This window comes from Diorhabda sublineata, chromosome 1 (genome assembly GCF_026230105.1).
Source record: "Diorhabda sublineata isolate icDioSubl1.1 chromosome 1, icDioSubl1.1, whole genome shotgun sequence".
Lineage (NCBI taxonomy): Eukaryota > Metazoa > Arthropoda > Insecta > Coleoptera > Chrysomelidae > Diorhabda > Diorhabda sublineata.
The window spans coordinates 5446122-5462381 of NC_079474.1; the positions used below are offsets into that span (position 1 = coordinate 5446122).

At 31.4% G+C, this 16260-nt stretch overlaps 1 protein-coding gene across 1 annotated transcript in view; it reads left to right on the forward strand.

The window, feature by feature from the left end:
- The first annotated feature begins 11009 nt into the window (after positions 1-11009).
- The window catches only part of LOC130443542 (ichor), a 41568-nt gene continuing 36317 nt past the window's right edge, over positions 11010-16260 (forward strand). The window contains exon 1 of the mRNA XM_056778260.1: positions 11010-11210. The gene's annotated coding sequence lies outside the window, so the exon portion shown is untranslated. The remainder of the gene's footprint in view (positions 11211-16260) is intronic.

The window sequence follows — 16260 nt, forward strand, 5'->3', positions numbered from 1 at the left end:
TCACAAATTTGTGTCGTTGGTTTAAGGTAAAATATTATTAAAATAATATTAGTGCTTATATGGCACTCATATGTGACTGTAGTATACGAGAAAAGTTGGGTTAGGTTAGGTTTAGGTTGGGTTAGGTTAGGTTAGGTTAGGTTAGGTTAAGTTAGGTTAGGTTATATGTCACTCATATATGACTGCAGTTTCCGAGAAAAACTATGCGTCACATATATATGACAAATGGTCATGAATGTGTTAAGCAAATTGTGGAACTATACATTTTAGGTAGGATACTATATGTATAGTGGGGTCTCCCAACTTCCTTTGCCGCCTCCCGCATTTCGCACGCTACCCTTTTCTACCAGTCCACTCGTTTCCCTGGATAGCTATGTCTTTCATGGTCTGTTCAATCCCCTCCTTCCAGGACTTTGATGGACTTCCTTGGAGGTCAGAGGACATTATCTTATTCCAACTTAAATTATACAGTTTGAGTCATGAGGAACTTTACATACTTCTACCATATGTAGAGCCCCTCAAGAAGAATATCATGTGGCTACTAAACAATATTTTTTATTAATTCACAAAGTGAGTTGTGGCATTAGCAATGAATTTTCAGAATTTTTATTGGCTATAGAATTCACCATATATGCTATATGCTTAGTATCAAATACTCGACTGGTATTGGCCCAGGACCGGCTTTAGGACAATCAATTTAGAGATTTATATGGAATAAGTTACTTTCAAACTACATAAATAACCAATGCAAACGTGAAAATTGATAAGAAGAAAAGAAATCCTCTCAAAACACAACAAAGATAAAGACAAAGTCACCTCTTATCAACCTTGCTATTTAATCTAGCTTTGGAAGGCATAATAAGAAGAAAGGTATTTAACAGAAGTCATCAATGCTTAGCTTATACTGATGATGTGACGTTGATAACAAAAAACAGAAGAAAGCTTGAAGAAACCATAAAACAAACTAATAACATCAGCAGAAGAGATAGGCTCACACTTCAATAATGACAAAAAAATGTTTATGGAAATGAGGAAAAAATATGGAAGCAAGACAAATCGAACTAAAAATTGCCAAAAGTAACAACTGTAGCAGCCTTAGAAGAATATTAACTTCGAAACAGATGTCCAAATTCACAAAAGTTCGAATTTATAAAACAGTTTTGAGACTGTTAGGATGGGGGAGAAGATCAAACTAGGAAATTTACACACTTCTCAATGAGTCACCAATCAGCGCGTTTATAAAGACAAGAAGGTTACAATGACTAGGTCACTTAAAACGAATGGACGGAGACAGAAGGATGAAACGAATTCCATGGAAAATACCAGAAGGCAAGAGGAAAAGCGAGGGAAGTAGAGAGAATATTCCTTCTGTGTGTATCCTAGTTATTGTGTTAGCTTTAGTGAAGCTTTTATTAGTTTCTTTCATCAGATGTCATCAGATTTCGAACACAGGATATGCTGACATATTTTTTGTTTATGGGTTCTGTTATGGCAATGGTTGAGCTGCTGCTCTATTTAGATCAAATTCAAATGATTTGAGAGAAAATGGCACTTTTCCGTGTGGAAACTTTAACGCTGTTGCTATGAACTCCACAATAAGCACTGAATAAGTAAGTCGAGTACTTAATGTTCCTAAATCAAAAGTAGAGTCATCTAAAAGATCATCTCTTCTTAGATCACATTTAAAACAGTCAGTGACTACACCCATAGGTTGGAATTTTGTAGATGAATTAACAATTATCGACCAACGCTGTACACGACACTATTTACAGGTGAAACCCAATTTACGTTCTCATTTAAGGTTTTTAGTTAACTATCATGTAGTAGATCCTCACTTTCTTGATTGTCTTTCTAAAGGACAGGTTTTTTTGGATTTTCTACAAAATATTTTGCAAACGCGAAGTTGTTATATGAAGGATGTCTTTTCAGTATGATGTGACATCACCCACTTTTTACTGGCTGTGAAACAACATCTAAATAATGTTTATAATAACAGACGTGAAGGTCCTATTACATGGCCTTCAAGATCCTTTGATTTAAATCCCTTTGATTACAATATTTAGGGGTGATTGAAGCAACTAGTTTACACAGAAAATATCAATAACCGTCAATAATTAATTAATACAATAATACGTTTAGTTAGTTATGACACCATTGCTGCTATATTTCTATAATGATAAGTACGCCACTGATTAACTTCAGGAAAAACAAAGTAATAGAATTGTTGGAGAAGGTCGTTGTGAAATTGAAAGCAATATTTCATTTTATGTTTACGGTTTTTTGAACAATCATTTCGTAGGTATTCAGTAATTTAGTCTATATCGACACCAACCACTGATATTATGGTGCCGAATCCACGCGCCAACGATGCTTGTGCAACTCCACATTCACGCTCATTTACCAAATTCATTTCAATTCTCTTAATATTTTGAATAATAATATCAATTGAATTGAAAATTAATGTATCCACTACTCCTTGAACAATTTTTGGCCCCTTAAATTATTCCAAATTTCCATATATTTCGTAATATCACATCAACCTAACCAACACGGATTTCAGCCATGTATAGTTGCAAAAAGGGTGTTTTTCAATTTTTTCCAACTTTTATTTATTTTTCACTTTGTAAGTATAACTTCGGTAGCGCAGAGATAGTTGTATACTTTCACCTAAGAGGTTAAAGCTTCTGGACGCTAAGTTTTAATAGTATACTATGCATACTGAAGGATAACTAATTTTTCAGTTTCCATGGGGATATTTAAAAACCGACCATACAATTAAGACAACTCAATGGAACGTTTAATTGCATAGTTGATCAAAAAATCTGTGATCAGGTCTACCATTGTCTTGGCCTATGTCAGATAGTGAAGGGAGCACAGTTTGAACGATTCCTGTAAGAAATGATTTCGGTTCAATCGACTGTTCATTTGATTCATAAGTTTTTTTTTTCAAAAATGAACTTTTTCTTATATAGTACAGGTAAAATGGCATTAAGCCCGAAATTAAATTGAGTGCTACTGATTTTCTAGATTCTCAGAGGTTTTCGGTTACTGAAAAGCCCAGCAGCTCTTGACAAAATTACGGGCACGAGTTTTCGAAATTTTGGAACTTGTAACTCAAAAAATTTTTGAAACGCAAATAAGTCGAGAACTAAGAGGAATTCGAAAAAAACTACTCAAACAAAAAATGTAGAGCACAAAATTTTTTACAAAAGGGGTCTTCAGTCTTTTTTTCGTTGGAGCCACTATTTCTGAGTAAATCCCCCTCAACGCCGAATTCCCGCCAAAGCGAATTCGAGCCAATCAACGTTCCAAGCACATATGGAAACTGTTATAACTCTCTAACTCAAAAACTTCAAAAAATCAATGATGGTTAAGATATCTACTTTCGACTCGGGTAAACTAGCATAATTTTCAATGAATATAATTCAACACTCGGCATATAAACAAGCAAATCCAACGATAGATTTCTCGTTCTTGTTATCATCAATATATTTATGTGTATAACACACATGAACTTTTAACACTTCGCTTTCGTTTGATTATTATTTCAATATTCACAGACTTCTTGACAGTTTCCAGCATTTTTTTTTTCGTTTTTTCGAGTTCTACGTAGTTTTCGAATTATTCGCGATTCAAAATTTTTGAGCGTTCAAACCCATTTTCTAATGGAAATTTTAAGGTTATGAACAAATTCGAACCTTTATGTACAGATGCACATGTTTTGTCCTGGCAATTTGTGTCGAAATTTTGAGGTTAGGAAAAAATTCTTGGTGACCAATCTATAGAAAATTTCGTGCTGTACATTCTTGGTTCCAGCACATTTTTTCGAATTCCTCGTAGTTTATGAGTTATTCGGGATTCAATATATTTTTAAGTGTATAAATCCATTTTAAGGTGAACATTTTGAGGTTAGGAACAGCTACATTTTTTAACTCAAAATCACCTAATTTGCCTGTACTAATTATGAATTTTGTACATTACTTCATCATAACCTTATATATGTTGCTTTGGCGCAAAAAATAGTACATTTCGTAGAATAAAACATAATTTTCAATGTTCAATACTTGGTTAGGTTGGGTATTGATTCAAGTATATACGAGGTTGGTTTGGCTGTATAGTGACCTTTCAATAAAAAAAAGCAAGTTGGTAGTTCAAAAATAAAGAACAAAATTTATTCAAGCTTAAACACATTTTAGTCGAAATACCTAACATCATACTAATCAAATAAAATTTCTGGAAAATTTTCATTGAAGGCTGGTCATTAGGATCCATTGTATTCCTAAATATATTTTTAATGACTTCTAATGTCGAAAGAAACGTGCCAAGTGCAGGTGAATTGGCATATGATTCATAAACTGACAGTATTACTACATTTTGAGAAAGAAATTATAGGTCCTGTCAAAATAGTTTGATGAGAGGAAAATATTATAATCGCAGGTAAATATTTTGGAAGGAATAGAAGTGAAAACTGAATGGACACAAAATTTCATTATTATCAGTACAGAAATTTGTACATCTAGTTACAATATTTTCATACAATTAAACAGAAATTCATATCAATATAAATACGTTCATGTGTAATGAATATATAAAATAAAAACGCAATAATACACCCCCATTCCATAAATATATCGTTTCAATTGCTTATAAGTGTAGTTTATTGCATTTTAAAAAGAAATTTTATACAAGGTGCAATATTCAATACAAATCCCTAAATAAGTTTCCAAAGGCTGTCCTAGAATATCTGGGCTTAGCTAATACAGTCCAATGATAGATAGTGGTGTTTTTTTTAAATTCTAATTATACAAACCATCCTGTGAATTGATATAGAAGAGAAGTTGACACTTTATAGAAGTCTCATGATATCCCCATTGCGGGGCTCTACATTTGGAAAAGTATGTGAATTTCCTCATGAACCACACTGTATAAAAAAAGAATAGTGTATTCGAAATGATAAAACTCCAGAAAAAAATTTAAATCGTTGTTAGATCACAAAAACATTATTTTATCCTATTTACAAATCAAACTAAAATTATAAAAACTTTGTGAATACGCTTAACAAATGATGATTACTTCAGGTACTTGCAAACAATATTTTCAAATACATATTACAAAAAGAAAATTAAAAATTAAAAGAGGAAATATTTATTTCCTCGTTAAGTTTTACAGTTTGAAAATCTGGTTGGAACTCACTCAAAAAAATGTCAAAGAATTTTTGGGAGATGAAAACAGTGAAAAGTTTGAAATTGTTGTGTTAGACAGAAAAATGTTCAATAGATAGTTATGAATATTTCATATGCTGTTTATTTTTGAGATATAACAAAATCTGATTAATATAATTACGCTAATTTTCAATATCGAGTCATACTTTGAGAATTAGGTTGAAACGTTAATTTGTACTCAGCCTAAGAACTAATTTTCAGTTTTCTATCAGAAAAGATCTAAAAAAACTTAAAAATTGAGACGGTTTAGTAACAGAAACATATAAAAGGCTCTAACAAAGAAGAAATTGAAGAAGTGGCAACTGAAGAAGTATGAATAATGCTTTCTCATCAAGTAATAAATGTTTCAAGCAACGTTAACAAGGATTTTGATGGAAATATATTAGGGAATTACTGTTGATCCCTGATAGAAGGGACTCTTTTCCCCTCAGGCGTATTAAAAATAAACCTTAGTCCACTGAAGGTTTACGTATATCTACAAAGAGCATGGGATCTTTATCTCAACTAAGGAAATTCTTGGATAGTGTCTTCTTCAAAAATTTCGTGAAACTATACTGAAAAATTTATCATAAGACAATAAAAATCGCCAAGGGTATTTTTTATAATAGGAGAGTTACCAATTCTCGTAATGTTTCTAAAGAAACATGGTCCATCGTGAATGAATGAGAATTCTTCATTGAGCATAATCCCTACTATATAAAATTCTATAAAATCTTCTCATGATCCGCTTTCATATCTCCCTGATGCTAATACTAACAGTTTCTTCATTATGCCCGTAGTTTTAGCAGAGCTTCTGTCTGTTTTATTCTGAACATTGAAATTTTTATTTTATTTATATCTTTATTTAGTAATTTTTTGTCCGTTTCTTGAGTTTTTACAAACTTTTTTCTACAAATTGTAACAATTTTTTGACAATAAAGCATTTTTTTCTCTCTTTCTCGAAGAAAGTGACTTAAAAACTCTCAAAAGAAGGCCAAAAGTTGTAATTTTCAATTATTTGGTTAGTGTTCATATTATAAATAATAAAAATTTGTTATTGCCAGACGGGATAAAACAGTTTCATTCTTAATAGCTAACCATTAAATAATTAAATAGTAATTAATAAATTTCAACTGAGGTATAAAAACCCTGTAAACTGGTGTAATCAATCATCATGTCACATAGCGAAATAACACCATCCTCAATTTTTTTACGATACAATAATAAAATTTTGAAATGTAGTAACCATAATATAGAGATCATAAATTTTTTGGTACCTCCTAATTCCATTCCCTATTCTCACTTTTTCTATTATATTACTACCATAAAAGCAATAAATATTCGAACAAAATATGTTAGTTTCAAATATATAACATTTTCACTGAAGAATTACAAATTTTCAACAGTGAAATTCAACAAGTGATATCATCCAATCGTTTCTTATTATTACCGATATCTTTAAAAAACGGCATCGTCGCACTTCACACAGAGACACCGAAATCTCTCATCTTCAAGAGACCCCCCCACTGTAGCCAAAAGTAGGTTACCTCAGTATAGATCTACTACAGGTACAGTTATATTTGTTATGGAAGGGGGTTTTAGGCCCGGAGTTCTTCGTTTGGACTCCTGATGGCTAGTTTCACGACCCCAAGCACTCTGTGCAGGTCCATCGCGCCCAAAATTACCCTAAAATCACCCCTCGAAAATTTACGCAAATAAAAAAATTTCGATAATTTTTTTAGCACCAAAATAAAATTAAAATATATTGAAAGGTTTGTTCCAGTTGTGATTTATTGAAGGGTAGTTTCATAAATTGTGGAGTTCACCCGAAATATCAATTAAAATTGACAGTTTCGTTTTTATATCCGTGATAAAGTGACGTTTTTTTTTTAATAAAGAGAGATATTAAGAACAACATTCGTGACTTGACACAGTGACATACTTTTTAAAAATCTTGAATGTTAGTGATGTTTGCCAAAAGGAGGACTAAACCTAATAGATGATGTGTGATATTTTTCGTTGGTTTTGTTAGTTTTATTTATAACGGTTACAACAATAAACAATACAAACAGGAAGTGTTACAGTGATATCAATTTGAGGATACAGTGACCTGTTTATAATCTAATGTTTTATACAGATTGAATTTGGATAATCACAATTCTATTTAAACAGGTAGGAAAATAAAAATTTTATGTTTATATTATAATCAGAGCTAAATGTTGGAGAGAGCAATGATTTTCCTTGACAGTGTGAATGAAGGACGACTGGGTTTTGTCGAAGTACCGTTTCTATTAAAGATTTATAGGATAAGCGGTTGTAGGTGTTTGTTTTTATTTAAATGAGATTATACCATAAGATGCTACTAGATTTTGCAATTTTATTGTTGTGCGATATTATTGATAATTCATTCATATATAATTTGTATTTTGAATATTTTTATTTAAATTTGAATAATAAATTTTGTGAACATTAGTTTTTCCAATACAACAGTTATATAAAACAGGTTTGTCTAGAAAATTTATTGATGATTCTGTATTATTAAACAGAATAACTCTGGTCATGGTTTGAACAGAGCTAACAATTACAATACATACAACAATTACATACAACTTCATTGCGCATATTAAATTATCTGTCTTAAAGGCCAGCGGCAAACCCCCAAAAAGAAATACGAAAAAGTGACCAGATTCGTACTAATGGATAAAATTGGTATATCTTGATGTTTTTGAGGTCGCTGAATCCGAATATGAAGTTTGTTTTCAATTAAATTTGAGGGAAACTTGTGAAAATCGAATTTTAAGAAAAATTTTCGATAAACATTGAGTCCTCATTTCTTGCATTCAACTCGCGACATGTCAGCTAAAATACAATATTTCTCTATGAAAATATAACAGCATATTCTTCAACTATTTTATAAACTATTAAAAAGGGTTCGAAATTGCCAAAACATTTTTCGGCCGAGCGAGAAATGATTAAAAAATTTTTTTGATGGTATTATGTTTTCGCATATTGAAATGGAAAATTTTGGTGACAAAGTTTTAATTATCCATCACCACACATACAGTTCAAAAGAACATAATTTAAAGAAGTATTTCATGAAATTCGAGACCTTAATCTCTATTAGAAAAAGATATGTCGACTTTTCAATTTCCGTGAAGTTTGCAGCGCGTGCGTTTTTCGACACGTCTAGTTAGAGAAATAAAAAAATAGACTTACTCAACTTCGCAGGATAATTAGATTCAAGTTTTTCTGAGTATTTTCACTTGCCAGTTACTAATATAAACATTTATTTAATAAAAAAATTTCTTTCAATTATTATAAACAATTTAATGATTTAAATGGTTTTACCCTAGCGAGCAGGGCCAGAAATACCACGTCTATGAATAAATTATCAAATAATAAATAATAAAAAGCAAATTCTACAATTTTTATGAAATGAAGACATGGAAACTAATGTCGTATGCAGCTAAAATGATACGAAAATACTTCTAGGGACATGCGGATAAAGAGATATTGATGGATTCTAAAATTTGCTCATCTTCAGATCTCAAGATTATCGGAGGACAAAGAAAAAGATTTATTGATAATTTGACCAGGCATAAAAGTGAGAAAGTTGTTTTCCGCGTATTTGAATGTATTTTTCAAAAATTTTTCCGGCACAAAGTCCCTCTCAAGTCCTGATGTGTATTTTATAAAACTTATTTTTTCTTAAAATAACAATTGAGATATTCAAATTCGGGGGATTTCGATTTCTTTTGTTTATTTTTATACTGCATATATGAAATGTTGTAATCAACGGAAAAAGTTGCTTAAATTATGTGTTCGACATCTAGCTGAAAATACATATCCTGTCACACATTTAGAAAAATATTACCACTTGTTTCATATAATTCTGCTTCATTAATTAAATTATTAGTAAAGAAATGATCAAATTATTGAAAATTATCTCCTTCACTTAATTAACGTTGAACTAAGTTTTATAAGGTTCAATCTTGTAATTTCTTCTGTCCAATAGATAGATTCGCTGGAACGTCCGTTATTATATCTTCATCATCAATATACTGATGTTTTTTAATAACGATAATGACATTAATCAGTTGATGAGACGTCTTCATCTTAAACGTAGCACTCTGTACATAGATTTAAAAGCCGTATCAGCTTCTGATTTTGTTTTCTAGCGATAGCTCAATTCGTTTTTCTCCTTTTCTCTTATTTATTGTTTTCCCATCTATTTTATTGTTCTTCGTTTATAGAAGAAAGATCTATTCCCTGTATATTTCCGTCATGACTTACCTGGAACATAATTTTTCCTTTTAGCCCATTTTTATGCCTTTCTGTCTCTTAAGGTCAAAAGTTTTTATGTTTCCATTGGTTTATCTCCATTATCCACATTGATTATCGATTTTACTGTATGCGTTTTATTTTATTGAATACTAATGACTCTGATTCGATATTTCTATATTCCTGGAAAGCAAGCGAATTAACCTTGCAACAACTTTTGCGGAGGTGGACGCCAAAGTTTTTGAACATTTTCTCTCTATTTCCATAAAATATAAATACAATTTTGCCAATTTCAGCATATCTTTTTTAAAAATAAACAAGATTTAACATTTTTTATCAATTTCTGAAAAATAAGGGTCGAAAAAAATGTTGATAGAAGGAAATATTTTTGTAAAAACTAATAAATAATTGTCAATGCAATTTAGTGAGACGATTATTTTCTTATGACGGCTACTGGTTTCCAAAACCAATCATAAAGTACATATCTTATTTACGTGAACTTCGGAATTATGATAAAAGCATGCCAAATAGTCCTGGAAAGCAATGTCCTAAAATTAACCTTGCAACAACTTTTACGAAGGCGGACGCCTTCTCTCTATTTCCATAGAATATAAAAATGATTTTGTCATTTTCAGAACATCCGTCGTAGAAATAAACAAGACTCAATATTTCTCATTAATTTCTGAAAATTAGGGGTCGAAAAAATTGTTTTTAAACATTTAGTTTCCTACCCATTTAATGTTTAATTTTTTTCGCATGAGCAAAAATAAAATAAATATCAGGGCTATAGTCTCAAATTTCGAGTTCTCTAAGCTGTGCTTTCTCGTTGGGTCGTAAGTTTATTTTAATAATTCCGCATTCAGAATTTGAGGTTATTATTTTTTCGATCGGGGACATGATATCTTGTTGTGGTTTTCCTAACATCCTCGGACTAAACCCTAAAAAGCAACGCAAAAACCAAAAAATACATTTTTTGTCCATGCTAAATCTGACACTATTTTAATAATACAACGAAAATATTTTCTTCTGATTGGAAAAATAAAATTTATATCCAAGTCGTTGATGAACATGAATATCTTTAAGGAAATAATCTGCTTCTTGAACAAGGAATAAGTAAACGATAAACGGAAGAAATAAGAAAACTAATGTTTTGTATTATTGAATCCATCTGAAATATATTGTAACTAAAATACGGTATGCAGGCAAATGTAAAAACAGTGAATAGATAAAATATACACAATAAACACAAAAAAAATTGTTTTATAAGATAATGGATTACATTTTGAGATAAAAACATAAAAAAAACATCGGCGTGAGAATTTTGTTCAATAATTTTCCAAAATTATTAACAAATATATTTACTTAATTATTTATAGATATCTTACCGTACTTGTAACCCTAAAAACACCCAAAATCGTTATATTTATTGTTAATTAATACCGGGAATATAGAAATTATTTAATGGTGTTCTTCCTCTCTTGTGATTGGTGATTTGTACAAATTACTATGCTGCTAAAAATTTTACTTAATACCAGTAAGTGTTGAAAGTGTCGTGAAGTAGTATTGTGTAAATAATTTGACTTTATTTGTTTATGACTATAATCAAACTGTGTGTTTTGGTGAAAAAAGTTACTAGGACTTGTAATTCAACATTTTTATTCAGTGCAATTGCAAAAACTCGGTGATTTATTCGAAGCAACTAATATGATTAACCAAATTTTCATTTTTGTGAGTATATAGTTTCCAAATAATTCTTTGTATGGTACTGATGAAGGTAGATGAACAATTTCACACTCATATTTATATATGTAAATTATGATATAAGGCGCTTCTAAATGCATGTAAACAAATTCTGAAAGTGGTTATTTTAAGTTTAAGTTCATTGAGTTACAAAAATTAAATTTCAATCTGTAGAATAAAACAATTACTTGAAAAAAGACACTATTTTTTAAATTGATTATTATTCATTAAAATATTCAATTCAAATCTGAGAAAAATTAATTTTTAATGTAACTACCATCTTTTGATATATTATTATTATTCAAAAAAAGTATCATCACATAGATAGAAGCAAATCGGTGGACTGCTTTTTATTGAAAATCAATTTAAGCTTCAAAATATGAGTAATTATTTTTATTTCTGTTTGTACCAGATACCTGGCAAATTTAATTGCTACTAGAATCAGCATTTTCTTATATTTTCTCCAAATGCATTAGCAAGTTGATGGTAACTTTAAGTGATATTTTGGTAAAGACCTGTCACTATTGAATTATCACTAAGTTGTTCCTAAGCAACTAACTTATCCAGAAATGTGTTACCAAACTTTCGGATATGAGTAGAAGATATCTAAGTTCTGTTATAAAAATATATAAAGTTGTAGGCCTTCCAGCTGTATAAATACAAACTTATATTGAAACATAACTCATAAACTATTCATTGGATTCCAGTCAAATATCATGGATTATATCTGTTTGAAAATAGTAAGATTTCTATCGGAAACTGTAGAGCAGATATATTGATACCTTCTTCTGGATGTTTAGTAATGTGACCAGCCCGAAAAACCACCAACAAGGTTCATCTTGCGATGTGAATGAACAAACTCTAAGACTTTTTATGGCCTGGTATTAGAATATTCATACACATTAAAAATTCTAATATTATTCATTTTTAAATAAACTACATGACTACTAACTTCATTTTATGTCATGAACGAATCGGGCTTACAAATTTAGTAAATCAACAATTTTCATATAAACAACGTACGATATAAATTTCAAAAATAAAATTTTCAAACTATCTATTCGTTTTTCAAAAAATAAAATTAAATAAATTTTCATTTGTAAAAAGTCATTAACTGACTTTTTAATTGGGTATTAAGCCGGTTTAAAAGTAAAGATCAACGAGATTTTAGTTTGGAAGGAAATAATTTTCAACAAAATCATCTTTGGAATATATTTCTCATTCAATAGGAGTAGATTGAACAGGGATATAGAAGAGCAAATATTCCAATTATCACAAAATTTGATGCCTACAATTGTTTACATTATTTTCTAATCATTTGCCGATAAATACTGTCCAAAAAAGAGCAGAATGAATTAGAAAATTGATATATGCCTTATGGAATGCATGAAGATACAAAGCAGGAATATGAAGGAACCCAATTATACCGCAAAACATCAACATAATTTCTTGCCTTCTTGCTCCTTTGGGTAGTAGATAAACCAAGCAGAGTTTTCTACATTGAAATTAGCGTCACGGGAGCTTAAGTCGAGTAATCTGGAGACGTTTGAAGAAACTGGGTAAAAAAATTTTGGAGTAGACACCTCGTTCAAAAATACTCCGTAGGTGACGACATCCATGAACGAAATGCTCTAACGATACTAAAGAATGCAATAAAACTGCCGCACAGAACCGGCACAAATGGATGCAATCATGGGAGGCCTATGTCCAGTAGTGAACTCAGAAGAGTGGAATCATGATAAAAACTATAAATGAAATCCATTCACCAGTCGAATTATCGGATGTTTCCATGCATGTTCGCAGAATTTCTGATATAAAAAGATTGTTCAAAATTAGCTAAACCAAGAAACCAACTTGCTTTGCAAAATATTTCTCCAAAAAACTTTTAAAGTGAATCGTCTAAATGCAATAGAAATTAAGTTGAATATTTCGAAATTGGCGGCCAATTATCAATGGTGGATGATTAAACATAGTTTATATGCCAAAAAATAGGGTACGAGGATGGTCCCAGAAGTACCTGGCCCGACCTAAAGATGGCGGTAGTTGCTTGAAAACTACCACTGTATACTAATAACAAAGTTGAACTAGATTCTATTCTGGGCGAGACTGCTACGTCGTTACCAGCAGTAAAATATTGGGTAGCAGAGTTTAAACGAGGCCTAACGACCTGTGAAGACCAGCTTCGAAGTGGTCGAACAAATGAGGTGATGATGACGACTCCAAAAATGTTAAAGAAGATCCAAAAAGCGGTACTGGATAACAATGCGTAAAAAATAGGAGAAGATCTTCGGTGTAGGTGTGTATGTCATATACAGCGCGATTCAAATAATCCAGTTTCCTCTCACGCTCAGTGTTGACAGATGATTTAGTATCACCACTCTCATAAAGTTCAGGATAGAATATTTCCACCTTCTATTTCATACACTCCTAAGTGTTATGCTCTGGAATTTCGTGGTCTCTCTCACTTCATTAAAATGTATATAGAAGTTTGAAGCAGCAATGTACCGGAAAGAGTATCAGTATTCTCAATTCTCCTCACTTAGATTTATAAATTCAAAAGATCTTTTATTAGAGGTTCCAAGAAGTGTCTCAACTGTTGTAGATTATTTTTCTTTTCTAGTGTCTACTCTATTGTCCTACAGCCGATTCTAGTAAAGATTTCAGAGTGTTTGATTATGAATTCATGCAGTTTTTTCTGTTGTTTTTTGTACATTCGTGTGGCATTTGATTACCTTCCCAACTAGCTTGTATCATAAAAGAATACTTTTGACTATCAGAGAGGAACATACTTTTTTTGATTGTTTGCATTTCAAAAAGTACGGCACATCGTATATTACCTGGAAATTTGAACATGAAAGAGCTGTGCACAAGATGGGTGCTGCGTTTGCTCACAATGGAACAAAACAGCGTCGAGAAGATGTTTCCATCGAATGTTTGGCAAAGCTCCACAGAAATAAAGCCAAATTTTTGTGCCGTTTCGTAACTATGGCTGAAGCGTGAGTCCATCATCACTTGACACTCGAAATATAATAACAATCAATGGACTGAAGAGAGAGAACAGGCTCCAAAGAAGACAAAGACCATTCCATCTGCAGGCAAGGTAATGGCGTCGGTTTTTTGAGATACGTGTGGGATAATTTGCATTTACTGTCTTGTAAAAGGAAAAACTCTCAACAGCGAATATTATGTAAACTTATTGCAAATTTTGAGTGAAGAAATCAAGCAAAAACGGTAGTGTTTTATCAAAACAATGCACCAGCTCATACATCATTTATTGCAATAGACAAAATTAATGAATGAAAGATGAATTGCTATCTCATGCACCCTGTTTGCCAGATTTAGCCCCCTCAGATAATTGACTTGAAAAAATGGCTCGGAGATTTTTCAACAATGAAGAGGTGATGTCGAGAGTTAATGGCTAATTTGAGGAGCTTAAGATTTTCACGATCAGAAGGGTATCGAACTTATTGAATATCGCTGAGAACAGTATATAGAGCTAAAAGGATATCACGTTGAAAAAATAATTTATTTTCCAGAATTTTCGTATTTTCTTTGTTGGACCAGGTACTTCTGGAACCATCCTCGAATTAAACTAGAAGTGCCTTGATTAATTCAAATTTGACCGAACGATTTAATGCTCTTTATTTTTTATAAAAATTGGGTCAATTACGTAAATACATGCACAACTGTACATGCTGTGAACAGTTCTTTGGGTGATTCTTGATTCTACTTAAACTCGCGTCGATTCATCGTATTATTCAGTGACGTACGATCAAATATTTTTGATAGGTTTGACATACTAAGCGAAGAAAGTGAAATATAACGATCTAGCAGCCTCTCAGGCAAGCCAAACACGTATACCATAGCAGACGTGTTTTTTATTCTGTTTCTTTATTTAGTTTTAGCCTATTTTCAAAATAGAAACGCTATAGATTTGCTTTAATTCGAATTAAAAGATTTAATTGAAGAAAGTTGAAGGCTACAAAATGTTATCAAACAATTTATGACTGTTTTTAAATGGAAAAACCATTTGAACTTGCCAGAGTTGGATGTAGGAGAGTCTCTAGATTTTGTTTCAAAATATAATCATATTTTTCGCTATTTGATGGATATAATTATTAACAAATTGCAGCAAATACAAAACAAAAACTATTGTTGAGTAATCTAAACATAAAAAAAAGTTTCTTTCTTAGCCACTTATTGATATCTACCACAGATATATTGATACCTTAGAACATAAATGTGCTACGTCCTTTTAACAGGTTCCAGATTGAGAAAGTTTTCTGGAAATTTTTGAAAAAGATAACAGATCATAAAATTACTAAATATCGAAAGACATTGAGTTTAATTGCTTGAGTTATGCACGTATCAAAACGTCACTTCAAATTTTCTGAAGGTTGTCCGAAGCAGTAATCAATTTTCTTTTATTTTTGTCCCCCGAGAGGAATGTTTTGTCATGAATCTGATGAAAGAGATCAATGATCTATATTATTATAACCTAAACTACCAAGATTGCAAAACTTAAAACTAGGTTCTTAATTAGTGGCGGACCTTAGAGTTAAATGTTTTAATAACACTAAAACCAGCACATATCAGCACTATACTCTGCTTTCTCACTATATAGATATTGCACTCGAAGGGCTTAAGTCTTCTGGTCATATTTGTGTTGTCCACGAGCTGGATCGCCTAAAACGTTCACATGATGGAGCAGCAGATGTTCACGTCTACTGGTAAATTTTGTTGTGCTTTGGTTGACAGTCTCCGTCTGAAGATCTCGATAGATGACACTGTTTCCGCATTACCGAGATGCATCGATGATGTTCCTTGATATATTATTCAGATGTCTTTGAATTAATTTCGATATTACTCTTACTGCGAAAACCCCAGAGATTTATGGCATAACTCCTAATAGGTCTCAATATTTGCTTTGATAGAAACAGTTTATTGTACGTGGATAACTTAGAATTTCGTCCTAGTAGTCAATACATCTTTTCACATTTGATATCAAGCTCTTCATGTTTCTTTTTGATATAAACTT